Source organism: Oncorhynchus kisutch, unplaced genomic scaffold, assembly GCF_002021735.2.
Source record: "Oncorhynchus kisutch isolate 150728-3 unplaced genomic scaffold, Okis_V2 scaffold4059, whole genome shotgun sequence".
Classification (NCBI taxonomy): Eukaryota; Metazoa; Chordata; class Actinopteri; order Salmoniformes; family Salmonidae; genus Oncorhynchus; species Oncorhynchus kisutch.
Genome location: NW_022266004.1, coordinates 62,938 through 88,736, shown reverse-complemented (window position 1 = coordinate 88,736; position 25,799 = coordinate 62,938). Strand labels below are relative to the sequence as shown.

Genomic DNA, 25,799 nt, shown 5'->3' with positions numbered 1-25,799 from the left:
GATGGTTTCGATTCATCGACCTCTGGGTTATGGGCCCAGCACGCTTCCGCTGCGCCACTCTGCTCTCAGCCACTTCAGAAAAGACTAGAACTCACAATCCATGGCTTAGGAGGCCAGTGTCTTAGGCCACTGGGGTACTGTGTAAACAGTATGACCTATACAAACTATTGGAAGAGGTAAAAACAAATGTATAATGGCAATGAGACATGCCATGAAACGACAATTTTTTTTGTTTTTATTTGTTCGCACCTAAAATCTAAAAAGAAACTGTTTAGCAGAGGATGGTTTCGATCCATCGACCTCTGGGTTATGGGCCCAGCACGCTTCCGCTGCGCCACTCTGCTCTCAGCCACTTCAGAAAAGACTAGAACTCACAATCCATGGCTTAGGAGGCCAGTGTCTAATGCCACTGGGGCACTGTTTACCTTCTGCAAACAGTACGAACTGATAGAAGCAGTAAAAATAATGTGTACTGGATAGCACTGAGAGACGCAAATGCAATTTAGCTTTCTAATTTCTGCTTGCGTTTCATAAAAAAAAAAATCTGGTTAGCAGAGGATGGTTTCGATCCATCGACCTCTGGGTTATGGGCCCAGCACGCTTCCGCTGCGCCACTCTGCTCTCAGCCACTTCAGAAAAGACTAGAACTCACAATCCATGGCTTAGGAGGCCAGTGTCTTAGGCCACTGGGGTACTGTGTAAACAGTATGACCTATACAAACTGTTGGAAGAGGTAAAAACAAATGTATAATGGCAATGAGACATGCCATGAAACGACAATTTTTTTAGTTTTTTTTGTTCGCACTTAAAATCTAAAAAGAAACTGTTTAGCAGAGGATGGTTTCGATCCATCGACCTCTGGGTTATGGGCCCAGCACGCTTCCGCTGCGCCACTCTGCTCTCAGCCACTTCAGAAAAGACTAGAACTCACAATCCATGGCTTAGGAGGCCAGTGTCTTAGGCCACTGGGGTACTGTGTAAACAGTATGACCTATACAAACTGTTGGAAGAGGTAAAAACAAATGTATAATGGCAATGAGACATGCCATGAAACGACAATTTTTTTTGTTTTTTTTGTTCGCACTTAAAATCTAAAAAGAAACTGTTTAGCAGAGGATGGTTTCGATCCATCGACCTCTGGGTTATGGGCCCAGCACGCTTCCGCTGCGCCACTCTGCTCTCAGCCACTTCAGAGAAGACTAGAACTCACAATCCATGGCTTAGGAGGCCAGTGTCTTAGGCCACTGGGGTACTGTGTAAACAGTATGACCTATACAAACTGTTGGAAGAGGTAAAAACAAATGTATAATGGCAATGAGACATGCCATGAAACGACAATTTTTTTAGTTTTTTTTGTTCGCACTTAAAATCTAAAAAGAAACTGTTTAGCAGAGGTTGGTTTCGATCCATCGACCTCTGGGTTATGGGCCCAGCACGCTTCCGCTGCGCCACTCTGCTTCCATCCACCCCAGATGGGACTTGAACCCACAATCCCTGGCTTAGGAGGCCAGTGCCTTATCCATTAGGCCACTGGGGCACTGTTTACCTTCTGCAAACAGTACGAACTGATAGAAGCAGTAAAAACAATGTGTACTGGATAGCACTGAGAGACGCAAATGAAATTTAGCTTTCTAATTTCTGCTTGCGTTTCATTTTTTTTAAATAATCTGGTTAGCAGAGGATGGTTTCTATCCATCGACCTCTGGGTTATGGGCCCAGCACGCTTCCGCTGCGCCACTCTGCTCTCAGCCACTTCAGAAAAGACTAGAACTCACAATCCATGGCTTAGGAGGCCAGTGTCTTAGGCCACTGGGGCACTGTTTACCTTCTGCAAACAGTACGAACTGATAGAAGCAGTAAAAATAATGTGTACTGGATAGCACTGAGAGACGCAAATTCAATTTAGCTTTCTAATTTCTGCTTGCGTTTCATAAAAAAAAAAATCTGGTTAGCAGAGGATGGTTTCGATCCATCGACCTCTGGGTTATGGGCCCAGCACGCTTCCGCTGCGCCACTCTGCTCTCAGCCACTTCAGAAAAGACTAGAACTCACAATCCATGGCTTAGGAGGCCAGTGTCTTAGGCCACTGGGGTACTGTGTAAACAGTATGACCTATACAAACTGTTGGAAGAGGTAAAAACAAATGTATAATGGCAATGAGACATGCCATGAAACGACAATTTTTTTAGTTTTTTTTGTTCGCACTTAAAATCTAAAAAGAAACTGTTTAGCAGAGGATGGTTTCGATCCATCGACCTCTGGGTTATGGGCCCAGCACGCTTCCGCTGCGCCACTCTGCTCTCAGCCACTTCAGAGAAGACTAGAACTCACAATCCATGGCTTAGGAGGCCAGTGTCTTAGGCCACTGGGGTACTGTGTAAACAGTATGACCTATACAAACTGTTGGAAGAGGTAAAAACAAATGTATAATGGCAATGAGACATGCCATGAAACGACAATTTTTTTAGTTTTTTTTGTTCGCACTTAAAATCTAAAAAGAAACTGTTTAGCAGAGGTTGGTTTCGATCCATCGACCTCTGGGTTATGGGCCCAGCACGCTTCCGCTGCGCCACTCTGCTTCCATCCACCCCAGATGGGACTTGAACCCACAATCCCTGGCTTAGGAGGCCAGTGCCTTATCCATTAGGCCACTGGGGCACTGTTTACCTTCTGCAAACAGTACGAACTGATAGAAGCAGTAAAAACAATGTGTACTGGATAGCACTGAGAGACGCAAATGAAATTTAGCTTTCTAATTTCTGCTTGCGTTTCATTTTTTTTAAATAATCTGGTTAGCAGAGGATGGTTTCTATCCATCGACCTCTGGGTTATGGGCCCAGCACGCTTCCGCTGCGCCACTCTGCTCTCAGCCACTTCAGAAAAGACTAGAACTCACAATCCATGGCTTAGGAGGCCAGTGTCTTAGGCCACTGGGGCACTGTTTACCTTCTGCAAACAGTACGAACTGATAGAAGCAGTAAAAATAATGTGTACTGGATAGCACTGAGAGACGCAAATTCAATTTAGCTTTCTAATTTCTGCTTGCGTTTCATAAAAAAAAAAATCTGGTTAGCAGAGGATGGTTTCGATCCATCGACCTCTGGGTTATGGGCCCAGCACGCTTCCGCTGCGCCACTCTGCTCTCAGCCACTTCAGAAAAGACTAGAACTCACAATCCATGGCTTAGGAGGCCAGTGTCTTAGGCCACTGGGGTACTGTGTAAACAGTATGACCTATACAAACTGTTGGAAGAGGTAAAAACAAATGTATAATGGCAATGAGACATGCCATGAAACGACAATTTTTTTTGTTTTTTTTGTTCGCACTTAAAATCTAAAAAGAAACTGTTTAGCAGAGGATGGTTTCGATCCATCGACCTCTGGGTTATGGGCCCAGCACGCTTCCGCTGCGCCACTCTGCTCTCAGCCACTTCAGAAAAGACTAGAACTCACAATCCATGGCTTAGGAGGCCAGTGTCTTAGGCCACTGGGGTACTGTGTAAACAGTATGACCTATACAAACTGTTGGAAGAGGTAAAAACAAATGTATAATGGCAATGAGACATGCCATGAAACGACAATTTTTTTAGTTTTTTTTGTTCGCACTTAAAATCTAAAAAGAAACTGTTTAGCAGAGGTTGGTTTCGATCCATCGACCTCTGGGTTATGGGCCCAGCACGCTTCCGCTGCGCCACTCTGCTTCCATCCACCCCAGATGGGACTTGAACCCACAATCCCTGGCTTAGGAGGCCAGTGCCTTATCCATTAGGCCACTGGGGCACTGTTTACCTTCTGCAAACAGTACGAACTGATAGAAGCAGTAAAAACAATGTGTACTGGATAGCACTGAGAGACGCAAATGAAATTTAGCTTTCTAATTTCTGCTTGCGTTTCATTTTTTTAAATAATCTGGTTGCAGAGGATGGTTTCTATCCATCGACCTCTGGGTTATGGGCCCAGCACGCTTCCGCTGCGCCACTCTGCTCTCAGCCACTTCAGAAAAGACTAGAACTCACAATCCATGGCTTAGGAGGCCAGTGTCTTAGGCCACTGGGGCACTGTTTACCTTCTGCAAACAGTACGAACTGATAGAAGCAGTAAAAATAATGTGTACTGGATAGCACTGAGAGACGCAAATGAAATTTAGCTTTCTAATTTCTGCTTGCGTTTCATTTTTTTTAAATAATCTGGTTAGCAGAGGATGGTTTCTATCCATCGACCTCTGGGTTATGGGCCCAGCACGCTTCCGCTGCGCCACTCTGCTCTCAGCCACTTCAGAAAAGACTAGAACTCACAATCCATGGCTTAGGAGGCCAGTGTCTTAGGCCACTGGGGCACTGTTTACCTTCTGCAAACAGTACGAACTGATAGAAGCAGTAAAAATAATGTGTACTGGATAGCACTGAGAGACGCAAATTCAATTTAGCTTTCTAATTTCTGCTTGCGTTTCATAAAAAAAAAAATCTGGTTAGCAGAGGATGGTTTCGATCCATCGACCTCTGGGTTATGGGCCCAGCACGCTTCCGCTGCGCCACTCTGCTCTCAGCCACTTCAGAAAAGACTAGAACTCACAATCCATGGCTTAGGAGGCCAGTGTCTTAGGCCACTGGGGTACTGTGTAAACAGTATGACCTATACAAACTGTTGGAAGAGGTAAAAACAAATGTATAATGGCAATGAGACATGCCATGAAACGACAATTTTTTTTGTTTTTTTTGTTCGCACTTAAAATCTAAAAAGAAACTGTTTAGCAGAGGTTGGTTTCGATCCATCGACCTCTGGGTTATGGGCCCAGCACGCTTCCGCTGCGCCACTCTGCTTCCATCCACCCCAGATGGGACTTGAACCCACAATCCCTGGCTTAGGAGGCCAGTGCCTTATCCATTAGGCCACTGGGGCACTGTTTACCTTCTGCAAACAGTACGAACTGATAGAAGCAGTAAAAACAATGTGTACTGGATAGCACTGAGAGACGCAAATGAAATTTAGCTTTCTAATTTCTGCTTGCGTTTCATTTTTTTAAATAATCTGGTTGCAGAGGATGGTTTCTATCCATCGACCTCTGGGTTATGGGCCCAGCACGCTTCCGCTGCGCCACTCTGCTCTCAGCCACTTCAGAAAAGACTAGAACTCACAATCCATGGCTTAGGAGGCCAGTGTCTTAGGCCACTGGGGCACTGTTTACCTTCTGCAAACAGTACGAACTGATAGAAGCAGTAAAAATAATGTGTACTGGATAGCACTGAGAGACGCAAATGAAATTTAGCTTTCTAATTTCTGCTTGCGTTTCATTTTTTTTAAATAATCTGGTTAGCAGAGGATGGTTTCTATCCATCGACCTCTGGGTTATGGGCCCAGCACGCTTCCGCTGCGCCACTCTGCTCTCAGCCACTTCAGAAAAGACTAGAACTCACAATCCATGGCTTAGGAGGCCAGTGTCTTAGGCCACTGGGGCACTGTTTACCTTCTGCAAACAGTACGAACTGATAGAAGCAGTAAAAATAATGTGTACTGGATAGCACTGAGAGACGCAAATTCAATTTAGCTTTCTAATTTCTGCTTGCGTTTCATAAAAAAAAAAATCTGGTTAGCAGAGGATGGTTTCGATCCATCGACCTCTGGGTTATGGGCCCAGCACGCTTCCGCTGCGCCACTCTGCTCTCAGCCACTTCAGAAAAGACTAGAACTCACAATCCATGGCTTAGGAGGCCAGTGTCTTAGGCCACTGGGGTACTGTGTAAACAGTATGACCTATACAAACTGTTGGAAGAGGTAAAAACAAATGTATAATGGCAATGAGACATGCCATGAAACGACAATTTTTTTTGTTTTTTTTGTTCGCACTTAAAATCTAAAAAGAAACTGTTTAGCAGAGGATGGTTTCGATCCATCGACCTCTGGGTTATGGGCCCAGCACGCTTCCGCTGCGCCACTCTGCTCTCAGCCACTTCAGAAAAGACTAGAACTCACAATCCATGGCTTAGGAGGCCAGTGTCTTAGGCCACTGGGGTACTGTGTAAACAGTATGACCTATACAAACTGTTGGAAGAGGTAAAAACAAATGTATAATGGCAATGAGACATGCCATGAAACGACAATTTTTTTAGTTTTTTTTGTTCGCACTTAAAATCTAAAAATAAACTGTTTAGCAGAGGTTGGTTTCGATCCATCGACCTCTGGGTTATGGGCCCAGCACGCTTCCGCTGCGCCACTCTGCTTCCATCCACCCCAGATGGGACTTGAACCCACAATCCCTGGCTTAGGAGGCCAGTGCCTTATCCATTAGGCCACTGGGGCACTGTTTACCTTCTGCAAACAGTACGAACTGATAGAAGCAGTAAAAACAATGTGTACTGGATAGCACTGAGAGACGCAAATGAAATTTAGCTTTCTAATTTCTGCTTGCGTTTCATTTTTTTAAATAATCTGGTTGCAGAGGATGGTTTCTATCCATCGACCTCTGGGTTATGGGCCCAGCACGCTTCCGCTGCGCCACTCTGCTCTCAGCCACTTCAGAAAAGACTAGAACTCACAATCCATGGCTTAGGAGGCCAGTGTCTTAGGCCACTGGGGCACTGTTTACCTTCTGCAAACAGTACGAACTGATAGAAGCAGTAAAAATAATGTGTACTGGATAGCACTGAGAGACGCAAATTCAATTTAGCTTTCTAATTTCTGCTTGCGTTTCATTAAAAAAAAAATCTGGTTAGCAGAGGATGGTTTCGATCCATCGACCTCTGGGTTATGGGCCCAGCACGCTTCCGCTGCGCCACTCTGCTTCCATCCACCCCAGATGGGACTTGAACCCACAATCCCTGGCTTAGGAGGCCAGTGCCTTATCCATTAGGCCACTGGGGCACTGTTTACCTTCTGCAAACAGTACGAACTGATAGAAGCAGTAAAAACAATGTGTACTGGATAGCACTGAGAGACGCAAATGAAATTTAGCTTTCTAATTTCTGCTTGCGTTTCATTAAAAAAAAAATCTGGTTAGCAGAGGATGGTTTCGATCCATCGACCTCTGGGTTATGGGCCCAGCACGCTTCCGCTGCGCCACTCTGCTCTCAGCCGCTTCAGAAAAGACTAGAACTCACAATCCATGGCTTAGGAGGCCAGTGTCTTAGGCCACTGGGGTACTGTGTAAACAGTATGACCTATACAAACTATTGGAAGAGGTAAAAACAAATGTATAATGGCAATGAGACATGCCATGAAACGACAATTTTTTTTGTTTTTATTTGTTCGCACCTAAAATCTAAAAAGAAACTGTTTAGCAGAGGATGGTTTCGATCCATCGACCTCTGGGTTATGGGCCCAGCACGCTTCCGCTGCGCCACTCTGCTCTCAGCCACTTCAGAAAAGACTAGAACTCACAATCCATGGCTTAGGAGGCCAGTGTCTAATGCCACTGGGGCACTGTTTACCTTCTGCAAACAGTACGAACTGATAGAAGCAGTAAAAATAATGTGTACTGGATAGCACTGAGAGACGCAAATGCAATTTAGCTTTCTAATTTCTGCTTGCGTTTCATAAAAAAAAAATCTGGTTAGCAGAGGATGGTTTCGATCCATCGACCTCTGGGTTATGGGCCCAGCACGCTTCCGCTGCGCCACTCTGCTCTCAGCCACTTCAGAAAAGACTAGAACTCACAATCCATGGCTTAGGAGGCCAGTGTCTTAGGCCACTGGGGTACTGTGTAAACAGTATGACCTATACAAACTGTTGGAAGAGGTAAAAACAAATGTATAATGGCAATGAGACATGCCATGAAACGACAATTTTTTTTGTTTTTTTTGTTCGCACTTAAAATCTAAAAAGAAACTGTTTAGCAGAGGATGGTTTCGATCCATCGACCTCTGGGTTATGGGCCCAGCACGCTTCCGCTGCGCCACTCTGCTCTCAGCCACTTCAGAAAAGACTAGAACTCACAATCCATGGCTTAGGAGGCCAGTGTCTTAGGCCACTGGGGTACTGTGTAAACAGTATGACCTATACAAACTGTTGGAAGAGGTAAAAACAAATGTATAATGGCAATGAGACATGCCATGAAACGACAATTTTTTTAGTTTTTTTTGTTCGCACTTAAAATCTAAAAAGAAACTGTTTAGCAGAGGTTGGTTTCGATCCATCGACCTCTGGGTTATGGGCCCAGCACGCTTCCGCTGCGCCACTCTGCTTCCATCCACCCCAGATGGGACTTGAACCCACAATCCCTGGCTTAGGAGGCCAGTGCCTTATCCATTAGGCCACTGGGGCACTGTTTACCTTCTGCAAACAGTACGAACTGATAGAAGCAGTAAAAACAATGTGTACTGGATAGCACTGAGAGACGCAAATGAAATTTAGCTTTCTAATTTCTGCTTGCGTTTCATTTTTTTAAATAATCTGGTTAGCAGAGGATGGTTTCTATCCATCGACCTCTGGGTTATGGGCCCAGCACGCTTCCGCTGCGCCACTCTGCTCTCAGCCACTTCAGAAAAGACTAGAACTCACAATCCATGGCTTAGGAGGCCAGTGTCTTAGGCCACTGGGGTACTGTGTAAACAGTATGACCTATACAAACTGTTGGAAGAGGTAAAAACAAATGTATAATGGCAATGAGACATGCCATGAAACGACAATTTTTTTAGTTTTTTTTGTTCGCACTTAAAATCTAAAAAGAAACTGTTTAGCAGAGGTTGGTTTCGATCCATCGACCTCTGGGTTATGGGCCCAGCACGCTTCCGCTGCGCCACTCTGCTTCCATCCACCCCAGATGGGACTTGAACCCACAATCCCTGGCTTAGGAGGCCAGTGCCTTATCCATTAGGCCACTGGGGCACTGTCTACCTTCTGCAAACAGTACGAACTGATAGAAGCAGTAAAAACAATGTGTACTGGATAGCACTGAGAGACGCAAATGAAATTTAGCTTTCTAATTTCTGCTTGCGTTTCATTTTTTTAAAATAATCTGGTTAGCAGAGGATGGTTTCTATCCATCGACCTCTGGGTTATGGGCCCAGCACGCTTCCGCTGCGCCACTCTGCTCTCAGCCACTTCAGAAAAGACTAGAACTCACAATCCATGGCTTAGGAGGCCAGTGTCTTAGGCCACTGGGGCACTGTTTACCTTCTGCAAACAGTACGAACTGATAGAAGCAGTAAAAATAATGTGTACTGGATAGCACTGAGAGACGCAAATTCAATTTAGCTTTCTAATTTCTGCTTGCGTTTCATTAAAAAAAAAATCTGGTTAGCAGAGGATGGTTTCGATCCATCGACCTCTGGGTTATGGGCCCAGCACGCTTCCGCTGCGCCACTCTGCTTCCATCCACCCCAGATGGGACTTGAACCCACAATCCCTGGCTTAGGAGGCCAGTGCCTTATCCATTAGGCCACTGGGGCACTGTTTACCTTCTGCAAACAGTACGAACTGATAGAAGCAGTAAAAACAATGTGTACTGGATAGCACTGAGAGACGCAAATGAAATTTAGCTTTCTAATTTCTGCTTGCGTTTCATAAAAAAAAAAATCTGGTTAGCAGAGGATGGTTTCGATCCATCGACCTCTGGGTTATGGGCCCAGCACGCTTCCGCTGCGCCACTCTGCTCTCAGCCACTTCAGAAAAGACTAGAACTCACAATCCATGGCTTAGGAGGCCAGTGTCTTAGGCCACTGGGGTACTGTGTAAACAGTATGACCTATACAAACTATTGGAAGAGGTAAAAACAAATGTATAATGGCAATGAGACATGCCATGAAACGACAATTTTTTTTGTTTTTATTTGTTCGCACTTAAAATCTAAAAAGAAACTGTTTAGCAGAGGTTGGTTTCGATCCATCGACCTCTGGGTTATGGGCCCAGCACGCTTCCGCTGCGCCACTCTGCTTCCATCCACCCCAGATGGGACTTGAACCCACAATCCCTGGATTAGGAGGCCAGTGCCTTATCCATTAGGCCACTGGGGCACTGTTTACCTTCTGCAAACAGTACGAACTGATAGAAGCAGTAAAAACAATGTGTACTGGATAGCACTGAGAGACGCAAATGAAATTTAGCTTTCTAATTTCTGCTTGCGTTTCATTTTTTTAAATAATCTGGTTAGCAGAGGATGGTTTCTATCCATCGACCTCTGGGTTATGGGCCCAGCACGCTTCCGCTGCGCCACTCTGCTCTCAGCCACTTCAGAAAAGACTAGAACTCACAATCCATGGCTTAGGAGGCCAGTGTCTTAGGCCACTGGGGTACTGTGTAAACAGTATGACCTATACAAACTGTTGGAAGAGGTAAAAACAAATGTATAATGGCAATGAGACATGCCATGAAACGACAATTTTTTTAGTTTTTTTTGTTCGCACTTAAAATCTAAAAAGAAACTGTTTAGCAGAGGATGGTTTCGATCCATCGACCTCTGGGTTATGGGCCCAGCACGCTTCCGCTGCGCCACTCTGCTCTCAGCCACTTCAGAAAAGACTAGAACTCACAATCCATGGCTTAGGAGGCCAGTGTCTTAGGCCACTGGGGTACTGTGTAAACAGTATGACCTATACAAACTGTTGGAAGAGGTAAAAACAAATGTATAATGGCAATGAGACATGCCATGAAACGACAATTTTTTTTGTTTTTTTTGTTCGCACTTAAAATCTAAAAAGAAACTGTTTAGCAGAGGATGGTTTCGATCCATCGACCTCTGGGTTATGGGCCCAGCACGCTTCCGCTGCGCCACTCTGCTCTCAGCCACTTCAGAAAAGACTAGAACTCACAATCCATGGCTTAGGAGGCCAGTGTCTAGGCCACTGGGGTACTGTGTAAACAGTATGACCTATACAAACTGTTGGAAGAGGTAAAAACAAATGTATAATGGCAATGAGACATGCCATGAAACGACAATTTTTTTAGTTTTTTTTGTTCGCACTTAAAATCTAAAAAGAAACTGTTTAGCAGAGGTTGGTTTCGATCCATCGACCTCTGGGTTATGGGCCCAGCACGCTTCCGCTGCGCCACTCTGCTTCCATCCACCCCAGATGGGACTTGAACCCACAATCCCTGGCTTAGGAGGCCAGTGCCTTATCCATTAGGCCACTGGGGCACTGTTTACCTTCTGCAAACAGTACGAACTGATAGAAGCAGTAAAAACAATGTGTACTGGATAGCACTGAGAGACGCAAATGAAATTTAGCTTTCTAATTTCTGCTTGCGTTTCATTTTTTTAAATAATCTGGTTAGCAGAGGATGGTTTCTATCCATCGACCTCTGGGTTATGGGCCCAGCACGCTTCCGCTGCGCCACTCTGCTCTCAGCCACTTCAGAAAAGACTAGAACTCACAATCCATGGCTTAGGAGGCCAGTGTCTTAGGCCACTGGGGTACTGTGTAAACAGTATGACCTATACAAACTGTTGGAAGAGGTAAAAACAAATGTATAATGGCAATGAGACATGCCATGAAACGACAATTTTTTTAGTTTTTTTTGTTCGCACTTAAAATCTAAAAAGAAACTGTTTAGCAGAGGTTGGTTTCGATCCATCGACCTCTGGGTTATGGGCCCAGCACGCTTCCGCTGCGCCACTCTGCTTCCATCCACCCCAGATGGGACTTGAACCCACAATCCCTGGCTTAGGAGGCCAGTGCCTTATCCATTAGGCCACTGGGGCACTGTCTACCTTCTGCAAACAGTACGAACTGATAGAAGCAGTAAAAACAATGTGTACTGGATAGCACTGAGAGACGCAAATGAAATTTAGCTTTCTAATTTCTGCTTGCGTTTCATTTTTTTAAAATAATCTGGTTAGCAGAGGATGGTTTCTATCCATCGACCTCTGGGTTATGGGCCCAGCACGCTTCCGCTGCGCCACTCTGCTCTCAGCCACTTCAGAAAAGACTAGAACTCACAATCCATGGCTTAGGAGGCCAGTGTCTTAGGCCACTGGGGCACTGTTTACCTTCTGCAAACAGTACGAACTGATAGAAGCAGTAAAAATAATGTGTACTGGATAGCACTGAGAGACGCAAATTCAATTTAGCTTTCTAATTTCTGCTTGCGTTTCATTAAAAAAAAAATCTGGTTAGCAGAGGATGGTTTCGATCCATCGACCTCTGGGTTATGGGCCCAGCACGCTTCCGCTGCGCCACTCTGCTTCCATCCACCCCAGATGGGACTTGAACCCACAATCCCTGGCTTAGGAGGCCAGTGCCTTATCCATTAGGCCACTGGGGCACTGTTTACCTTCTGCAAACAGTACGAACTGATAGAAGCAGTAAAAACAATGTGTACTGGATAGCACTGAGAGACGCAAATGAAATTTAGCTTTCTAATTTCTGCTTGCGTTTCATAAAAAAAAAAATCTGGTTAGCAGAGGATGGTTTCGATCCATCGACCTCTGGGTTATGGGCCCAGCACGCTTCCGCTGCGCCACTCTGCTCTCAGCCACTTCAGAAAAGACTAGAACTCACAATCCATGGCTTAGGAGGCCAGTGTCTTAGGCCACTGGGGTACTGTGTAAACAGTATGACCTATACAAACTATTGGAAGAGGTAAAAACAAATGTATAATGGCAATGAGACATGCCATGAAACGACAATTTTTTTTGTTTTTATTTGTTCGCACTTAAAATCTAAAAAGAAACTGTTTAGCAGAGGTTGGTTTCGATCCATCGACCTCTGGGTTATGGGCCCAGCACGCTTCCGCTGCGCCACTCTGCTTCCATCCACCCCAGATGGGACTTGAACCCACAATCCCTGGATTAGGAGGCCAGTGCCTTATCCATTAGGCCACTGGGGCACTGTTTACCTTCTGCAAACAGTACGAACTGATAGAAGCAGTAAAAACAATGTGTACTGGATAGCACTGAGAGACGCAAATGAAATTTAGCTTTCTAATTTCTGCTTGCGTTTCATTTTTTTAAATAATCTGGTTAGCAGAGGATGGTTTCTATCCATCGACCTCTGGGTTATGGGCCCAGCACGCTTCCGCTGCGCCACTCTGCTCTCAGCCACTTCAGAAAAGACTAGAACTCACAATCCATGGCTTAGGAGGCCAGTGTCTTAGGCCACTGGGGTACTGTGTAAACAGTATGACCTATACAAACTGTTGGAAGAGGTAAAAACAAATGTATAATGGCAATGAGACATGCCATGAAACGACAATTTTTTTAGTTTTTTTTGTTCGCACTTAAAATCTAAAAAGAAACTGTTTAGCAGAGGATGGTTTCGATCCATCGACCTCTGGGTTATGGGCCCAGCACGCTTCCGCTGCGCCACTCTGCTCTCAGCCACTTCAGAAAAGACTAGAACTCACAATCCATGGCTTAGGAGGCCAGTGTCTTAGGCCACTGGGGTACTGTGTAAACAGTATGACCTATACAAACTGTTGGAAGAGGTAAAAACAAATGTATAATGGCAATGAGACATGCCATGAAACGACAATTTTTTTTGTTTTTTTTGTTCGCACTTAAAATCTAAAAAGAAACTGTTTAGCAGAGGATGGTTTCGATCCATCGACCTCTGGGTTATGGGCCCAGCACGCTTCCGCTGCGCCACTCTGCTCTCAGCCACTTCAGAAAAGACTAGAACTCACAATCCATGGCTTAGGAGGCCAGTGTCTAGGCCACTGGGGTACTGTGTAAACAGTATGACCTATACAAACTGTTGGAAGAGGTAAAAACAAATGTATAATGGCAATGAGACATGCCATGAAACGACAATTTTTTTAGTTTTTTTTGTTCGCACTTAAAATCTAAAAAGAAACTGTTTAGCAGAGGTTGGTTTCGATCCATCGACCTCTGGGTTATGGGCCCAGCACGCTTCCGCTGCGCCACTCTGCTTCCATCCACCCCAGATGGGACTTGAACCCACAATCCCTGGCTTAGGAGGCCAGTGCCTTATCCATTAGGCCACTGGGGCACTGTTTACCTTCTGCAAACAGTACGAACTGATAGAAGCAGTAAAAACAATGTGTACTGGATAGCACTGAGAGACGCAAATGAAATTTAGCTTTCTAATTTCTGCTTGCGTTTCATTTTTTTAAATAATCTGGTTAGCAGAGGATGGTTTCTATCCATCGACCTCTGGGTTATGGGCCCAGCACGCTTCCGCTGCGCCACTCTGCTCTCAGCCACTTCAGAAAAGACTAGAACTCACAATCCATGGCTTAGGAGGCCAGTGTCTTAGGCCACTGGGGTACTGTGTAAACAGTATGACCTATACAAACTGTTGGAAGAGGTAAAAACAAATGTATAATGGCAATGAGACATGCCATGAAACGACAATTTTTTTAGTTTTTTTTGTTCGCACTTAAAATCTAAAAAGAAACTGTTTAGCAGAGGTTGGTTTCGATCCATCGACCTCTGGGTTATGGGCCCAGCACGCTTCCGCTGCGCCACTCTGCTTCCATCCACCCCAGATGGGACTTGAACCCACAATCCCTGGCTTAGGAGGCCAGTGCCTTATCCATTAGGCCACTGGGGCACTGTCTACCTTCTGCAAACAGTACGAACTGATAGAAGCAGTAAAAACAATGTGTACTGGATAGCACTGAGAGACGCAAATGAAATTTAGCTTTCTAATTTCTGCTTGCGTTTCATTTTTTTAAAATAATCTGGTTAGCAGAGGATGGTTTCTATCCATCGACCTCTGGGTTATGGGCCCAGCACGCTTCCGCTGCGCCACTCTGCTCTCAGCCACTTCAGAAAAGACTAGAACTCACAATCCATGGCTTAGGAGGCCAGTGTCTTAGGCCACTGGGGCACTGTTTACCTTCTGCAAACAGTACGAACTGATAGAAGCAGTAAAAATAATGTGTACTGGATAGCACTGAGAGACGCAAATTCAATTTAGCTTTCTAATTTCTGCTTGCGTTTCATTAAAAAAAAAATCTGGTTAGCAGAGGATGGTTTCGATCCATCGACCTCTGGGTTATGGGCCCAGCACGCTTCCGCTGCGCCACTCTGCTTCCATCCACCCCAGATGGGACTTGAACCCACAATCCCTGGCTTAGGAGGCCAGTGCCTTATCCATTAGGCCACTGGGGCACTGTTTACCTTCTGCAAACAGTACGAACTGATAGAAGCAGTAAAAACAATGTGTACTGGATAGCACTGAGAGACGCAAATGAAATTTAGCTTTCTAATTTCTGCTTGCGTTTCATAAAAAAAAAATCTGGTTAGCAGAGGATGGTTTCGATCCATCGACCTCTGGGTTATGGGCCCAGCACGCTTCCGCTGCGCCACTCTGCTCTCAGCCACTTCAGAAAAGACTAGAACTCACAATCCATGGCTTAGGAGGCCAGTGTCTTAGGCCACTGGGGTACTGTGTAAACAGTATGACCTATACAAACTATTGGAAGAGGTAAAAACAAATGTATAATGGCAATGAGACATGCCATGAAACGACAATTTTTTTTGTTTTTATTTGTTCGCACTTAAAATCTAAAAAGAAACTGTTTAGCAGAGGTTGGTTTCGATCCATCGACCTCTGGGTTATGGGCCCAGCACGCTTCCGCTGCGCCACTCTGCTTCCATCCACCCCAGATGGGACTTGAACCCACAATCCCTGGATTAGGAGGCCAGTGCCTTATCCATTAGGCCACTGGGGCACTGTTTACCTTCTGCAAACAGTACGAACTGATAGAAGCAGTAAAAACAATGTGTACTGGATAGCACTGAGAGACGCAAATGAAATTTAGCTTTCTAATTTCTGCTTGCGTTTCATTTTTTTAAATAATCTGGTTAGCAGAGGATGGTTTCTATCCATCGACCTCTGGGTTATGGGCCCAGCACGCTTCCGCTGCGCCACTCTGCTCTCAGCCACTTCAGAAAAGACTAGAACTCACAATCCATGGCTTAGGAGGCCAGTGTCTTAGGCCACTGGGGTACTGTGTAAACAGTATGACCTATACAAACTGTTGGAAGAGGTAAAAACAAATGTATAATGGCAATGAGACATGCCATGAAACGACAATTTTTTTAGTTTTTTTTGTTCGCACTTAAAATCTAAAAAGAAACTGTTTGGCAGAGGATGGTTTCGATCCATCGACCTCTGGGTTATGGGCCCAGCACGCTTCCGCTGCGCCACTCTGCTCTCAGCCACTTCAGAAAAGACTAGAACTCACAATCCATGGCTTAGGAGGCCAGTGTCTTAGGCCACTGGGGTACTGTGTAAACAGTATGACCTATACAAACTGTTGGAAGAGGTAAAAACAAATGTATAATGGCAATGAGACATGCCATGAAACGACAATTTTTTTTGTTTTTTTTGTTCGCACTTAAAATCTAAAAAGAAACTGTTTAGCAGAGGATGGTTTCGATCCATCGACCTCTGGGTTATGGGCCCAGCACGCTTCCGCTGCGCCACTCTGCTCTCAGCCACTTCAGAAAAGACTAGAACTCACAATCCATGGCTTAGGAGGCCAGTGTCTAGGCCACTGGGGTACTGTGTAAACAGTATGACCTATACAAACTGTTGGAAGAGGTAAAAACAAATGTATAATGGCAATGAGACATGCCATGAAACGACAATTTTTTTAGTTTTTTTTGTTCGCACTTAAAATCTAAAAAGAAACTGTTTAGCAGAGGTTGGTTTCGATCCATCGACCTCTGGGTTATGGGCCCAGCACGCTTCCGCTGCGCCACTCTGCTTCCATCCACCCCAGATGGGACTTGAACCCACAATCCCTGGCTTAGGAGGCCAGTGCCTTATCCATTAGGCCACTGGGGCACTGTTTACCTTCTGCAAACAGTACGAACTGATAGAAGCAGTAAAAACAATGTGTACTGGATAGCACTGAGAGACGCAAATGAAATTTAGCTTTCTAATTTCTGCTTGCGTTTCATTTTTTTAAATAATCTGGTTAGCAGAGGATGGTTTCTATCCATCGACCTCTGGGTTATGGGCCCAGCACGCTTCCGCTGCGCCACTCTGCTCTCAGCCACTTCAGAAAAGACTAGAACTCACAATCCATGGCTTAGGAGGCCAGTGTCTTAGGCCACTGGGGTACTGTGTAAACAGTATGACCTATACAAACTGTTGGAAGAGGTAAAAACAAATGTATAATGGCAATGAGACATGCCATGAAACGACAATTTTTTTAGTTTTTTTTGTTCGCACTTAAAATCTAAAAAGAAACTGTTTGGCAGAGGATGGTTTCGATCCATCGACCTCTGGGTTATGGGCCCAGCACGCTTCCGCTGCGCCACTCTGCTCTCAGCCACTTCAGAAAAGACTAGAACTCACAATCCATGGCTTAGGAGGCCAGTGTCTTAGGCCACTGGGGTACTGTGTAAACAGTATGACCTATACAAACTGTTGGAAGAGGTAAAAACAAATGTATAATGGCAATGAGACATGCCATGAAACGACAATTTTTTTTGTTTTTTTTGTTCGCACTTAAAATCTAAAAAGAAACTGTTTAGCAGAGGATGGTTTCGATCCATCGACCTCTGGGTTATGGGCCCAGCACGCTTCCGCTGCGCCACTCTGCTCTCAGCCACTTCAGAAAAGACTAGAACTCACAATCCATGGCTTAGGAGGCCAGTGTCTAGGCCACTGGGGTACTGTGTAAACAGTATGACCTATACAAACTGTTGGAAGAGGTAAAAACAAATGTATAATGGCAATGAGACATGCCATGAAACGACAATTTTTTTAGTTTTTTTTGTTCGCACTTAAAATCTAAAAAGAAACTGTTTAGCAGAGGTTGGTTTCGATCCATCGACCTCTGGGTTATGGGCCCAGCACGCTTCCGCTGCGCCACTCTGCTTCCATCCACCCCAGATGGGACTTGAACCCACAATCCCTGGCTTAGGAGGCCAGTGCCTTATCCATTAGGCCACTGGGGCACTGTTTACCTTCTGCAAACAGTACGAACTGATAGAAGCAGTAAAAACAATGTGTACTGGATAGCACTGAGAGACGCAAATGAAATTTAGCTTTCTAATTTCTGCTTGCGTTTCATTTTTTTAAATAATCTGGTTAGCAGAGGATGGTTTCTATCCATCGACCTCTGGGTTATGGGCCCAGCACGCTTCCGCTGCGCCACTCTGCTCTCAGCCACTTCAGAAAAGACTAGAACTCACAATCCATGGCTTAGGAGGCCAGTGTCTTAGGCCACTGGGGTACTGTGTAAACAGTATGACCTATACAAACTGTTGGAAGAGGTAAAAACAAATGTATAATGGCAATGAGACATGCCATGAAACGACAATTTTTTTAGTTTTTTTTGTTCGCACTTAAAATCTAAAAAGAAACTGTTTAGCAGAGGTTGGTTTCGATCCATCGACCTCTGGGTTATGGGCCCAGCACGCTTCCGCTGCGCCACTCTGCTTCCATCCACCCCAGATGGGACTTGAACCCACAATCCCTGGATTAGGAGGCCAGTGCCTTATCCATTAGGCCACTGGGGCACTGTTTACCTTCTGCAAACAGTACGAACTGATAGAAGCAGTAAAAACAATGTGTACTGGATAGCACTGAGAGACGCAAATGAAATTTAGCTTTCTAATTTCTGCTTGCGTTTCATTTTTTTAAATAATCTGGTTAGCAGAGGATGGTTTCTATCCATCGACCTCTGGGTTATGGGCCCAGCACGCTTCCGCTGCGCCACTCTGCTCTCAGCCACTTCAGAAAAGACTAGAACTCACAATCCATGGCTTAGGAGGCCAGTGTCTAATGCCACTGGGGCACTGTTTACCTTCTGCAAACAGTACGAACTGATAGAAGCAGTAAAAATAATGTGTACTGGATAGCACTGAGAGACGCAAATGCAATTTAGCTTTCTAATTTCTGCTTGCGTTTCATTAAAAAAAAAATCTGGTTAGCAGAGGATGGTTTCGATCCATCGACCTCTGGGTTATGGGCCCAGCACGCTTCCGCTGCGCCACTCTGCTCTCAGCCACTTCAGAAAAGACTAGAACTCACAATCCATGGCTTAGGAGGCCAGTGTCTTAGGCCACTGGGGTACTGTGTAAACAGTATGACCTATACAAACTGTTGGAAGAGGTAAAAACAAATGTATAATGGCAATGAGACATGCCATGAAACGACAATTTTTTTAGTTTTTTTTGTTCGCACTTAAAATCTAAAAAGAAACTGTTTAGCAGAGGATGGTTTCGATCCATCGACCTCTGGGTTATGGGCCCAGCACGCTTCCGCTGCGCCACTCTGCTCTCAGCCACTTCAGAAAAGACTAGAACTCACAATCCATGGCTTAGGAGGCCAGTGTCTTAGGCCACTGGGGCACTGTTTACCTTCTGCAAACAGTACGAACTGATAGAAGCAGTAAAAATAATGTGTACTGGATAGCACTGAGAGACGCAAATTCAATTTAGCTTTCTAATTTCTGCTTGCGTTTCATAAAAAAAAAAATCTGGTTAGCAGAGGATGGTTTCGATCCATCGACCTCTGGGTTATGGGCCCAGCACGCTTCCGCTGCGCCACTCTGCTTCCATCCACCCCAGATGGGACTTGAACCCACAATCCCTGGCTTAGGAGGCCAGTGCCTTATCCATTAGGCCACTGGGGCACTGTTTACCTTCTGCAAACAGTACGAACTGATAGAAGCAGTAAAAACAATGTGTACTGGATAGCACTGAGAGACGCAAATGAAATTTAGCTTTCTAATTTCTGCTTGCGTTTCATTAAAAAAAAAATCTGGTTAGCAGAGGATGGTTTCGATCCATCGACCTCTGGGTTAGGGGCCCAGCACGCTTCCGCTGCGCCACTCTGCTCTCAGCCACTTCAGAAAAGACTAGAACTCACAATCCATGGCTTAGGAGGCCAGTGTCTTAGGCCACTGGGGTACTGTGTAAACAGTATGACCTATACAAACTATTGGAAGAGGTAAAAACAAATGTATAATGGCAATGAGACATGCCATGAAACGACAATTTTTTTTGTTTTTATTTGTTCGCACCTAAAATCTAAAAAGAAACTGTTTAGCAGAGGATGGTTTCGATCCATCGACCTCTGGGTTATGGGCCCAGCACGCTTCCGCTGCGCCACTCTGCTCTCAGCCACTTCAGAAAAGACTAGAACTCACAATCCATGGCTTAGGAGGCCAGTGTCTAATGCCACTGGGGCACTGTTTACCTTCTGCAAACAGTACGAACTGATAGAAGCAGTAAAAATAATGTGTACTGGATAGCACTGAGAGACGCAAATGCAATTTAGCTTTCTAATTTCTGCTTGCGTTTCATTAAAAAAAAAATCTGGTTAGCAGAGGATGGTTTCGATCCATCGACCTCTGGGTTATGGGCCCAGCACGCTTCCGCTGCGCCACTCTGCTCTCAGCCACTTCAGAAAAGACTAGAACTCACAATCCATGGCTTAGGAGGCCAGTGTCTTAGGCCACTGGGGTACTGTGTAAACAGTATGACCTATACAAACTGTTGGAAGAGGTAAAAACAAATGTATAATGGCAATGAGACATGCCATGAAACGACAATTTTTTTAGTTTTTTTTGTTCGCACTTAAAATCTAAAAAGAAACTGTTTGGCAGAGGATGGTTTCGATCCATCGACCTCTGGGTTATGGGCCCAGCACGCTTCCGCTGCGCCACTCTGCTCTCAGCCACTTCAGAAAAGACTAGAACTCACAATCCATGGCTTAGGAGGCCAGTGTCTTAGGCCACTGGGGTACTGTGTAAACAGTATGACCTATACAAACTGTTGGAAGAGGTAAAAACAAATGTATAATGGCAATGAGACATGCCATGAAACGACAATTTTTTTTGTTTTTTTTGTTCGCACTTAAAATCTAAAAAGAAACTGTTTAGCAGAGGATGGTTTCGATCCATCGACCTCTGGGTTATGGGCCCAGCACGCTTCCGCTGCGCCACTCTGCTCTCAGCCACTTCAGAAAAGACTAGAACTCACAATCCATGGCTTAGGAGGCCAGTGTCTAGGCCACTGGGGTACTGTGTAAACAGTATGACCTATACAAACTGTTGGAAGAGGTAAAAACAAATGTATAATGGCAATGAGACATGCCATGAAACGACAATTTTTTTAGTTTTTTTTGTTCGCACTTAAAATCTAAAAAGAAACTGTTTAGCAGAGGTTGGTTTCGATCCATCGACCTCTGGGTTATGGGCCCAGCACGCTTCCGCTGCGCCACTCTGCTTCCATCCACCCCAGATGGGACTTGAACCCACAATCCCTGGCTTAGGAGGCCAGTGCCTTATCCATTAGGCCACTGGGGCACTGTTTACCTTCTGCAAACAGTACGAACTGATAGAAGCAGTAAAAACAATGTGTACTGGATAGCACTGAGAGACGCAAATGAAATTTAGCTTTCTAATTTCTGCTTGCGTTTCATTTTTTTAAATAATCTGGTTAGCAGAGGATGGTTTCTATCCATCGACCTCTGGGTTATGGGCCCAGCACGCTTCCGCTGCGCCACTCTGCTCTCAGCCACTTCAGAAAAGACTAGAACTCACAATCCATGGCTTAGGAGGCCAGTGTCTTAGGCCACTGGGGTACTGTGTAAACAGTATGACCTATACAAACTGTTGGAAGAGGTAAAAACAAATGTATAATGGCAATGAGACATGCCATGAAACGACAATTTTTTTAGTTTTTTTTGTTCGCACTTAAAATCTAAAAAGAAACTGTTTAGCAGAGGTTGGTTTCGATCCATCGACCTCTGGGTTATGGGCCCAGCACGCTTCCGCTGCGCCACTCTGCTTCCATCCACCCCAGATGGGACTTGAACCCACAATCCCTGGATTAGGAGGCCAGTGCCTTATCCATTAGGCCACTGGGGCACTGTTTACCTTCTGCAAACAGTACGAACTGATAGAAGCAGTAAAAACAATGTGTACTGGATAGCACTGAGAGACGCAAATGAAATTTAGCTTTCTAATTTCTGCTTGCGTTTCATTTTTTTAAATAATCTGGTTAGCAGAGGATGGTTTCTATCCATCGACCTCTGGGTTATGGGCCCAGCACGCTTCCGCTGCGCCACTCTGCTCTCAGCCACTTCAGAAAAGACTAGAACTCACAATCCATGGCTTAGGAGGCCAGTGTCTAATGCCACTGGGGCACTGTTTACCTTCTGCAAACAGTACGAACTGATAGAAGCAGTAAAAATAATGTGTACTGGATAGCACTGAGAGACGCAAATGCAATTTAGCTTTCTAATTTCTGCTTGCGTTTCATTAAAAAAAAAATCTGGTTAGCAGAGGATGGTTTCGATCCATCGACCTCTGGGTTATGGGCCCAGCACGCTTCCGCTGCGCCACTCTGCTCTCAGCCACTTCAGAAAAGACTAGAACTCACAATCCATGGCTTAGGAGGCCAGTGTCTTAGGCCACTGGGGTACTGTGTAAACAGTATGACCTATACAAACTGTTGGAAGAGGTAAAAACAAATGTATAATGGCAATGAGACATGCCATGAAACGACAATTTTTTAGTTTTTTTTGTTCGCACTTAAAATCTAAAAAGAAACTGTTTAGCAGAGGATGGTTTCGATCCATCGACCTCTGGGTTATGGGCCCAGCACGCTTCCGCTGCGCCACTCTGCTCTCAGCCACTTCAGAAAAGACTAGAACTCACAATCCATGGCTTAGGAGGCCAGTGTCTTAGGCCACTGGGGCACTGTTTACCTTCTGCAAACAGTACGAACTGATAGAAGCAGTAAAAATAATGTGTACTGGATAGCACTGAGAGACGCAAATTCAATTTAGCTTTCTAATTTCTGCTTGCGTTTCATAAAAAAAAAAATCTGGTTAGCAGAGGATGGTTTCGATCCATCGACCTCTGGGTTATGGGCCCAGCACGCTTCCGCTGCGCCACTCTGCTTCCATCCACCCCAGATGGGACTTGAACCCACAATCCCTGGCTTAGGAGGCCAGTGCCTTATCCATTAGGCCACTGGGGCACTGTTTACCTTCTGCAAACAGTACGAACTGATAGAAGCAGTAAAAACAATGTGTACTGGATAGCACTGAGAGACGCAAATGAAATTTAGCTTTCTAATTTCTGCTTGCGTTTCATTAAAAAAAAAATCTGGTTAGCAGAGGATGGTTTCGATCCATCGACCTCTGGGTTAGGGGCCCAGCACGCTTCCGCTGCGCCACTCTGCTCTCAGCCACTTCAGAAAAGACTAGAACTCACAATCCATGGCTTAGGAGGCCAGTGTCTTAGGCCACTGGGGTACTGTGTAAACAGTATGACCTATACAAACTATTGGAAGAGGTAAAAACAAATGTATAATGGCAATGAGACATGCCATGAAACGACAATTTTTTTTGTTTTTATTTGTTCGCACCTAAAATCTAAAAAGAAACTGTTTAGCAGAGGATGGTTTCGATCCATCGACCTCTGGGTTATGGGCCCAGCACGCTTCCGCTGCGCCACTCTGCTCTCAGCCACTTCAGAAAAGACTAGAACTCACAATCCATGGCTTAGGAGGCCAGTGTCTAATGCCACTGGGGCACTGTTTACCTTCTGCAAACAGTACGAACTGATAGAAGCAGTAAAAATAATGTGTACTGGATAGCACTGAGAGACGCAAATGCAATTTAGCTTTCTAATTTCTGCTTGCGTTTCATTAAAAAAAAAATCTGGTTAGCAGAGGATGGTTTCGATCCATCGACCTCTGGGTTATGGGCCCAGCACGCTTCCGCTGCGCCACTCTGCTCTCAGCCACTTCAGAAAAGACTAGAACTCACAATCCATGGCTTAGGAGGCCAGTGTCTTAGGCCACTGGGGTACTGTGTAAACAGTATGACCTATACAAACTGTTGGAAGAGGTAAAAACAAATGTATAATGGCAATGAGACATGCCATGAAACGACAATTTTTTTTGTTTTTTTTGTTCGCACTTAAAATCTAAAAAGAAACTGTTTAGCAGAGGATGGTTTCGATCCATCGACCTCTGGGTTATGGGCCCAGCACGCTTCCGCTGCGCCACTCTGCTCTCAGCCACTTCAGAAAAGACTAGAACTCACAATCCATGGCTTAGGAGGCCAGTGTCTTAGGCCACTGGGGTACTGTGTAAACAGTATGACCTATACAAACTGTTGGAAGAGGTAAAAACAAATGTATAATGGCAATGAGACATGCCATGAAACGACAATTTTTTTAGTTTTTTTTGTTCGCACTTAAAATCTAAAAAGAAACTGTTTAGCAGAGGATGGTTTCGATCCATCGACCTCTGGGTTATGGGCCCAGCACGCTTCCGCTGCGCCACTCTGCTCTCAGCCACTTCAGAAAAGACTAGAACTCACAATCCATGGCTTAGGAGGCCAGTGTCTTAGGCCACTGGGGTACTGTGTAAACAGTATGACCTATACAAACTGTTGGAAGAGGTAAAAACAAATGTATAATGGCAATGAGACATGCCATGAAACGACAATTTTTTTAGTTTTTTTTGTTCGCACTTAAAATCTAAAAAGAAACTGTTTAGCAGAGGATGGTTTCGATCCATCGACCTCTGGGTTATGGGCCCAGCACGCTTCCGCTGCGCCACTCTGCTCTCAGCCACTTCAGAAAAGACTAGAACTCACAATCCATGGCTTAGGAGGCCAGTGTCTAATGCCACTGGGGCACTGTTTACCTTCTGCAAACAGTACGAACTGATAGAAGCAGTAAAAATAATGTGTACTGGATAGCACTGAGAGACGCAAATGCAATTTAGCTTTCTAATTTCTGCTTGCGTTTCATTAAAAAAAAAATCTGGTTAGCAGAGGATGGTTTCGATCCATCGACCTCTGGGTTATGGGCCCAGCACGCTTCCGCTGCGCCACTCTGCTCTCAGCCACTTCAGAAAAGACTAGAACTCACAATCCATGGCTTAGGAGGCCAGTGTCTTAGGCCACTGGGGTACTGTGTAAACAGTATGACCTATACAAACTGTTGGAAGAGGTAAAAACAAATGTATAATGGCAATGAGACATGCCATGAAACGACAATTTTTTTTGTTTTTTTTGTTCGCACTTAAAATCTAAAAAGAAACTGTTTAGCAGAGGATGGTTTCGATCCATCGACCTCTGGGTTATGGGCCCAGCACGCTTCCGCTGCGCCACTCTGCTCTCAGCCACTTCAGAAAAGACTAGAACTCACAATCCATGGCTTAGGAGGCCAGTGTCTTAGGCCACTGGGGTACTGTGTAAACAGTATGACCTATACAAACTGTTGGAAGAGGTAAAAACAAATGTATAATGGCAATGAGACATGCCATGAAACGACAATTTTTTTAGTTTTTTTTGTTCGCACTTAAAATCTAAAAAGAAACTGTTTAGCAGAGGATGGTTTCGATCCATCGACCTCTGGGTTATGGGCCCAGCACGCTTCCGCTGCGCCACTCTGCTCTCAGCCACTTCAGAAAAGACTAGAACTCACAATCCATGGCTTAGGAGGCCAGTGTCTTAGGCCACTGGGGTACTGTGTAAACAGTATGACCTATACAAACTGTTGGAAGAGGTAAAAACAAATGTATAATGGCAATGAGACATGCCATGAAACGACAATTTTTTTAGTTTTTTTTGTTCGCACTTAAAATCTAAAAAGAAACTGTTTAGCAGAGGATGGTTTCGATCCATCGACCTCTGGGTTATGGGCCCAGCACGCTTCCGCTGCGCCACTCTGCTCTCAGCCACTTCAGAAAAGACTAGAACTCACAATCCATGGCTTAGGAGGCCAGTGTCTAATGCCACTGGGGCACTGTTTACCTTCTGCAAACAGTACGAACTGATAGAAGCAGTAAAAATAATGTGTACTGGATAGCACTGAGAGACGCAAATGCAATTTAGCTTTCTAATTTCTGCTTGCGTTTCATTAAAAAAAAAATCTGGTTAGAAGAGGATGGTTTCGATCCATCGACCT

General features: G+C 44.9%; 27 non-coding genes across 27 annotated transcripts; all 27 read right to left on the bottom strand.

Moving 5' to 3' along the window:
- Positions 1-1,464: 1,464 nt before the first annotated feature.
- Positions 1,465-1,537, bottom strand: trnar-ccu (transfer RNA arginine (anticodon CCU)). The gene has a single exon. It is a non-coding gene; the product is annotated as a tRNA-Arg (tRNA).
- Positions 1,538-2,585: 1,048 nt separating this feature from the next.
- On the bottom strand, positions 2,586-2,658 carry trnar-ccu (transfer RNA arginine (anticodon CCU)). Its single transcript has one exon. It is a non-coding gene; the product is annotated as a tRNA-Arg (tRNA).
- A 1,048-nt stretch (positions 2,659-3,706) lies between these two features.
- On the bottom strand, positions 3,707-3,779 carry trnar-ccu (transfer RNA arginine (anticodon CCU)). The gene has a single exon. It is a non-coding gene; the product is annotated as a tRNA-Arg (tRNA).
- Positions 3,780-4,825: 1,046 nt separating this feature from the next.
- Positions 4,826-4,898, bottom strand: trnar-ccu (transfer RNA arginine (anticodon CCU)). The gene has a single exon. It is a non-coding gene; the product is annotated as a tRNA-Arg (tRNA).
- A 1,325-nt stretch (positions 4,899-6,223) lies between these two features.
- On the bottom strand, positions 6,224-6,296 carry trnar-ccu (transfer RNA arginine (anticodon CCU)). The gene has a single exon. It is a non-coding gene; the product is annotated as a tRNA-Arg (tRNA).
- Positions 6,297-6,784: 488 nt separating this feature from the next.
- On the bottom strand, positions 6,785-6,857 carry trnar-ccu (transfer RNA arginine (anticodon CCU)). Its single transcript has one exon. It is a non-coding gene; the product is annotated as a tRNA-Arg (tRNA).
- Positions 6,858-8,182: 1,325 nt separating this feature from the next.
- Positions 8,183-8,255, bottom strand: trnar-ccu (transfer RNA arginine (anticodon CCU)). Its single transcript has one exon. It is a non-coding gene; the product is annotated as a tRNA-Arg (tRNA).
- Positions 8,256-8,746: 491 nt separating this feature from the next.
- Positions 8,747-8,819, bottom strand: trnar-ccu (transfer RNA arginine (anticodon CCU)). Its single transcript has one exon. It is a non-coding gene; the product is annotated as a tRNA-Arg (tRNA).
- Positions 8,820-9,309: 490 nt separating this feature from the next.
- Positions 9,310-9,382, bottom strand: trnar-ccu (transfer RNA arginine (anticodon CCU)). Its single transcript has one exon. It is a non-coding gene; the product is annotated as a tRNA-Arg (tRNA).
- Positions 9,383-9,873: 491 nt separating this feature from the next.
- Positions 9,874-9,946, bottom strand: trnar-ccu (transfer RNA arginine (anticodon CCU)). Its single transcript has one exon. It is a non-coding gene; the product is annotated as a tRNA-Arg (tRNA).
- A 1,048-nt stretch (positions 9,947-10,994) lies between these two features.
- On the bottom strand, positions 10,995-11,067 carry trnar-ccu (transfer RNA arginine (anticodon CCU)). The gene has a single exon. It is a non-coding gene; the product is annotated as a tRNA-Arg (tRNA).
- A 491-nt stretch (positions 11,068-11,558) lies between these two features.
- Positions 11,559-11,631, bottom strand: trnar-ccu (transfer RNA arginine (anticodon CCU)). Its single transcript has one exon. It is a non-coding gene; the product is annotated as a tRNA-Arg (tRNA).
- Positions 11,632-12,121: 490 nt separating this feature from the next.
- Positions 12,122-12,194, bottom strand: trnar-ccu (transfer RNA arginine (anticodon CCU)). The gene has a single exon. It is a non-coding gene; the product is annotated as a tRNA-Arg (tRNA).
- Positions 12,195-12,685: 491 nt separating this feature from the next.
- On the bottom strand, positions 12,686-12,758 carry trnar-ccu (transfer RNA arginine (anticodon CCU)). The gene has a single exon. It is a non-coding gene; the product is annotated as a tRNA-Arg (tRNA).
- Positions 12,759-13,806: 1,048 nt separating this feature from the next.
- Positions 13,807-13,879, bottom strand: trnar-ccu (transfer RNA arginine (anticodon CCU)). Its single transcript has one exon. It is a non-coding gene; the product is annotated as a tRNA-Arg (tRNA).
- Positions 13,880-14,370: 491 nt separating this feature from the next.
- trnar-ccu (transfer RNA arginine (anticodon CCU)) lies at positions 14,371-14,443 on the bottom strand. Its single transcript has one exon. It is a non-coding gene; the product is annotated as a tRNA-Arg (tRNA).
- Positions 14,444-14,933: 490 nt separating this feature from the next.
- trnar-ccu (transfer RNA arginine (anticodon CCU)) lies at positions 14,934-15,006 on the bottom strand. The gene has a single exon. It is a non-coding gene; the product is annotated as a tRNA-Arg (tRNA).
- A 490-nt stretch (positions 15,007-15,496) lies between these two features.
- Positions 15,497-15,569, bottom strand: trnar-ccu (transfer RNA arginine (anticodon CCU)). Its single transcript has one exon. It is a non-coding gene; the product is annotated as a tRNA-Arg (tRNA).
- A 1,048-nt stretch (positions 15,570-16,617) lies between these two features.
- On the bottom strand, positions 16,618-16,690 carry trnar-ccu (transfer RNA arginine (anticodon CCU)). The gene has a single exon. It is a non-coding gene; the product is annotated as a tRNA-Arg (tRNA).
- Positions 16,691-17,738: 1,048 nt separating this feature from the next.
- Positions 17,739-17,811, bottom strand: trnar-ccu (transfer RNA arginine (anticodon CCU)). Its single transcript has one exon. It is a non-coding gene; the product is annotated as a tRNA-Arg (tRNA).
- A 491-nt stretch (positions 17,812-18,302) lies between these two features.
- On the bottom strand, positions 18,303-18,375 carry trnar-ccu (transfer RNA arginine (anticodon CCU)). The gene has a single exon. It is a non-coding gene; the product is annotated as a tRNA-Arg (tRNA).
- A 1,045-nt stretch (positions 18,376-19,420) lies between these two features.
- trnar-ccu (transfer RNA arginine (anticodon CCU)) lies at positions 19,421-19,493 on the bottom strand. The gene has a single exon. It is a non-coding gene; the product is annotated as a tRNA-Arg (tRNA).
- Positions 19,494-19,626: 133 nt separating this feature from the next.
- Positions 19,627-19,698, bottom strand: trnar-ccu (transfer RNA arginine (anticodon CCU)). Its single transcript has one exon. It is a non-coding gene; the product is annotated as a tRNA-Arg (tRNA).
- A 1,399-nt stretch (positions 19,699-21,097) lies between these two features.
- trnar-ccu (transfer RNA arginine (anticodon CCU)) lies at positions 21,098-21,170 on the bottom strand. The gene has a single exon. It is a non-coding gene; the product is annotated as a tRNA-Arg (tRNA).
- Positions 21,171-21,661: 491 nt separating this feature from the next.
- On the bottom strand, positions 21,662-21,734 carry trnar-ccu (transfer RNA arginine (anticodon CCU)). The gene has a single exon. It is a non-coding gene; the product is annotated as a tRNA-Arg (tRNA).
- Positions 21,735-22,778: 1,044 nt separating this feature from the next.
- On the bottom strand, positions 22,779-22,851 carry trnar-ccu (transfer RNA arginine (anticodon CCU)). Its single transcript has one exon. It is a non-coding gene; the product is annotated as a tRNA-Arg (tRNA).
- Positions 22,852-22,984: 133 nt separating this feature from the next.
- Positions 22,985-23,056, bottom strand: trnar-ccu (transfer RNA arginine (anticodon CCU)). Its single transcript has one exon. It is a non-coding gene; the product is annotated as a tRNA-Arg (tRNA).
- Between the last annotated feature and the right edge of the window lie 2,743 nt (positions 23,057-25,799).